Source organism: Lepus europaeus, chromosome 2 (assembly GCF_033115175.1).
Source record: "Lepus europaeus isolate LE1 chromosome 2, mLepTim1.pri, whole genome shotgun sequence".
Classification (NCBI taxonomy): Eukaryota; Metazoa; Chordata; class Mammalia; order Lagomorpha; family Leporidae; genus Lepus; species Lepus europaeus.
In genome coordinates this window covers 155,197,768-155,202,844 of record NC_084828.1, presented here as the reverse complement: position 1 = coordinate 155,202,844, position 5,077 = coordinate 155,197,768, and positions in this window count along the sequence as shown.

The window sequence follows — 5,077 nt, the reverse complement described above, 5'->3', positions numbered from 1 at the left end:
ATTTGCTTCCAATCTTTCTTACATGGTAGGCAGACATCTAGTCCCCTTGAATGTTGACCTGAGACATCAGTCCCTCACCATGTACGACTCACCATAGAACCTGACAACATGGCAGTTGGTTTCCTACAGAGCACATGAGTGAAAAAATAAGAGGCTTCCCATGATGGAAGCCATAGTCTTTTTGTAATCAACACAAAAAAATGGTATCACATTACTTTTGCCAAATTCTGTTCAGTAGAAGGGAGGCACTCGTTTCAGCTCACACTCAATGGGGGTGATTACACAACAGCCCACAGGAAGCAAGGATCATGTTCCTGTTATTACCTCTACAGCATCTTATAATAATGCCTCAAAGTTTTTTTTTATTTTTTAAAATTTATTTATTTGTTTGAAAGAGTTACAGAGAGGCAGAGGCAGAGACAGAGAGAGAAAGAGGTCTTCTATTCACTGGTTCACTCCCCAGATGGCCGCAATGGCCAGAGCTGTGCCAATCTGAAGCCAGGAGTCACAAGCATTTTCTGGGTCTCCCATGTGGCCTCAGGGGCCCAAGGACTTGGGCTATCCTCCACTGCTTTCCCAGGCCACAGCAGAGAGCTGGATCTGAAGTGGAGCAGCTGGGACTCAAACTGGCATCCGTATGAGATGCCAGCATTGCAGGTGGAAGTTTTTACACACTATGCCACAGTGCCAGCCTCCCAAAGTTTTTTTTTTACCCCAATTTTTGGTAGAAGGCAGACTAGATATCTAATGCAAAAATCTCTTTAGTTCCAAGTAAAAGTCAATTCCATAATATCAACTTGTTGTATACTTGGAAGGACAAAAGATTGGATCTAGTCCCAGTGTATCTTCAGTTAGTCCATCAGTTCTTTTTTTTTTTTTTTTGACAGGCAGAGTGGACAGTGAGAGAGAGAGACAGAGAGAAAGGTTCACCCTCCAATGGCTGCCGCGGTTGGCGCGCTGCGGCCGGCGCACCGCGCAGATCCGATGGCAGGAGCCAGGTGCTTCTCCTGGTCTCCCATGGGGTGCAGGGCCCAAGGACTTGGGCCATCCTCCACTGCACTCCCTGGCCACAGCAGAGAGCTGGCCTGGAAGAGGGGCAACCGGGACAGGATCGGTGCCCCGACCGGGACTAGAACCCGGTGTGCCAGCGCCGCAAGGCGGAGGATTAGCCTAGTGAGCCGCGGCGCTGGCTTATTTCTTTTTATTTTATTTTATTTTTTGTAATTTTTTTTAGTCCATCAGTTCTTTCAGAGAAAATCCCACTAAACTGAAATCTGAAGAAACCAAAAGATCATTAAGACCAAGTTTTGAACCATTTTCCAAGAGGAAATTGCATGAGCAAAGTTTTAGACTCCCATAGTCTAGAGAATTTACGTAATACTATTTACATTCAATTTTTGCATTCAATTTTATATGCCAAGAGCATATAATTTAAAATGGCATTATTTCCCCCAATTTTCCCTCTGGGCATGCAATGATATTCCAAGATCCACCACAAGATGTGTTTGATGCCCTGTGACTCCCTGACACCATTCAGCTTGGAGTTGACATGATAGATTGAGCACTCCTAGGACTGGATCTCTTAATGCTTTCTTCACAGCACTCCTCAGCACTGTGTCTAAATTTATATAATTTAAATAGTGACTCCCAAGCACTATTACCAGTATAAGCCCAGTCACCCAATATTCATATTGCTTTTAAAAAAAACCCTGTCCACTACTATAAGCTTTAAAAATTAGTGTCAACATTACTGCAGGTTTCTGAGGAGGCAGCAGATTCTTTTCCATCCCAAACAGTAAGCTCTCAATAAATATCTGTTTTAGATATCTCTTTGTCCATAAGGTTTTTCTCTACTTATGCCCCTTCTCTCTCATGCCTATTGTTCCATCTTCACCTTTCTGCATCACATTGAGTTTCTTTTGTGTGGTTACTCACGATATGCAAGACAATCTCAGAGTAGTTGTCTGTGACGTTTGAGAAGATGATCTGGTCTCCTACTTCGATGGCAATTCTCATGATAATCAGGCATCAACTCCATTTTCGAACCATAATGTATAAGACGTTCTATTGTTGTACAAAGAGCTATCATCAAGTAGCCATGTTTAGATTTTCGTTCTTTGTCTAAAACTCAAATAAGAATAAAATGAACAGGGAATCTTTTCATGGATAGTCTTAGAAACAACAAAATTGTTTTGAAAATGTGATAATTTATTAAAATAACCAGCCTTAACTTCTTCATAGCAGAAGTCCTAGGTTGTTGTGCCAGTGTTGCACCTCTAACAATTGAGTAATCAGATTTCAAAATATCAGAAATTTTCAATGTTAAAATTATATAGTTACATCTAATAGAAACATTTTTTCCTTATTAGCTACTATTTTGTTTTTGTGTGAGTGTTTTTAAAGAGTTTTATTTATTTTCTTTAAAAGAATGCCAGAATGAAGGGGAGAGGCAGAGAGGGAGAGGGAGGGAGGGAGGAAGGGGAGGGAAAGAGAGAGCGAGAGACCAAACACACACACACACACACACAGTTATGTGATTTTTTTTGGAAAGTTAGTTCAATAGATATTTTGGGTGAAATTGTTGATACAAGTTAAGTTGCAGTTGAGTTTGCTAGAAAAAAAGAGATAAGAATGTATCCCGTGAAGTAGTTGAAAAATACTAAAATAAAGCTTGTCTTAGACTTGGCAGGACTAGGAGTGTCTGAGTGAATCTCTCCAGAGTACTTCTGGGGAAAACAGGACTCAGAGGTGCCTGGTAATGCCATGGATTTGATTTCTATGCACTTCCACAGCCCTATGGATTTCTTTCAGGGGGTGAAAAGGCATAACTGATGTAAGGGAGATAAGGAGAGTCTCTGTGTCAGCTCGGAGTCTACATTGGCTCTTTGTTCAATAAACATTGGTAATTTGATGAAAAATAAAAAATTAAATAAAATGGAAAATTCCAAAATAATTAAACTTTGAATTTTGTTTCTCATTCTAAAGGGACCATACAGTGAAAAGAGAAAACAACATGGAGCTAATCTGGATTATTATTACTTTTTTCTACTGGTCTGGGTATGGATATGTATGGTAGTTTAGAGACTGGTTAGTGACCAGAGTACTTAGTGGGGTTCAAACTTGAAGGATATGATTTGTATCCTAAACTTAGGGATGTTGCACAATGACCTTAAATTTACCCTGCTAAGTCTTTCCAATTGTTTTTGGCTCATTTTCTTGCACTCACAGCAGCAGGTTTCTGGGTGATAACAAAATCTAAAGTAATTCTAGGGAAATACGCCAATTGATTGAGAGAAGCAGAAGCCATAATAGTATTTGCCTCAACGCAACCTCTGTAATTCAGCTAAACTAATCAGGTGTCAGCATCAAGACTGTTACGCACTGGGAAAATGGCACATCTTGATGCATAAGTATGTGGATGTTTTAACTGAAATGAAATATATATAGAAAATTTTGAAGCATGGGAGGGGTGTTACTGCAGTCTAAAAGCCTCCACTACCAGGGATAACTCAATAACAATAGAAATTTAAAGAGTATATTTAACTTCCAAAATTTGACCATAGATATGTAACTTGTGTTCATCAATATTTACACCAATTAGGAGTATACTCAATTTCAAACAGAAGAAAATCCATAAACTATGTCTTAAGTAGTTTTTCCAAATAAAGTCAAGAAATCATTCAGTGATGCCACCAGCTCCTCAGATTTCTTCCACCTGCTGTCTACCTTCTTAATGACAGGTCTCTTGATGTATCTAGCATAATCAAGCATGAAGTCCACATTCTGGCCTGAAAGGAAATAGGAACAGGGGAGTGGAAGGGGCAGCACCTATTTAGAGGAGAGGAGTACTCATCAAGAAAGTTCCACCAGATGCCCAGTTATAGCTCCTCAGTCAGTTCTGGGTCATGGCATCACCCATAGTTGCCAGAATGTCAGGAAACTGTTGGACTAATTTATATATCTCTGATATTTTATTCCATAGCCATTACATCAACCCAGAAGCAGTGGACATAGATCAAGATACTGCACATTGTTCTCTGCTTTCCGTCCCTCATTTATGTGAGCCATTTCCATCCTATTTGTACAAGGCATTTCTTTCATTTTAATAATACAATTCTGTCAGCTAGGATTTGGAGTCTTAGCATATGCAACAGTTACACATCACTTTGGGTACCAGCATTTACCCTCCGAAATACCTCCATAGCCTCCTTTATATTGATTTTTGTATTGTCAGAAATCTTCAGATCATGAATTTGTTTTCGATTTTCCTTTCTTTGCCTCTGAATTCTTCTTTTGTCTTCTGAGTACTATTTAGTGTGACCTACAGCTATGTCATACATAGGCAAGATTTGGTGAAAAATTCGACTTTTCCCTCTTAAAATCATTACAGAGTATTAGAAAACACATATTTAAGATAAATATTTTTACTTTTAAATTTTTATTATATAGAGGGAACACATTTCATATATTTTATATATACAGTTTTAAAAACATAATTATACTTCCCACTGTACCCTTTCATCCTCTCACTCTCACCCTCACTCCTTGATTTACATTTTTCTCTTAATTTTTACAATGATATACTGTCAATTTACTTTAAAATCACAAGATTAGCCTGCCACTAAAATGCAGAATTCAACAGATAATAAGTAGAAAAACCACTATTCCTCAGGAGTATAGAAATGGCTATAAGCAATAATCAAATCTGAAATTGTCGCTTTCACTAATATAGATTATATATTTTTTGTACTCTATATATTAGTTACCAGGAGTCAGGAAAAACATGAAATTTTCTTTTTGGGACTTGCTTATTTCACTAAACATGATGGCCTCTGAATTCTTACCTTTTTCATTTCTTACACTGTCCTTGGCAAATGAAAGTATCCCTTAAGTTATACAATGAAAATGAAATATTGGATTTCCATAGCAGCTTGAGTGAAAATAACAAATGAAACTCTACTCAACGCCATGATGATCAGTTTTGTAAATGCAGAAAGTAATTCTGGGAGCTAACTGCATTATAACCTTTCAGACATTATGTCCAGTCATGCTCCGATTGCTCAGCTCTCATTTTTTG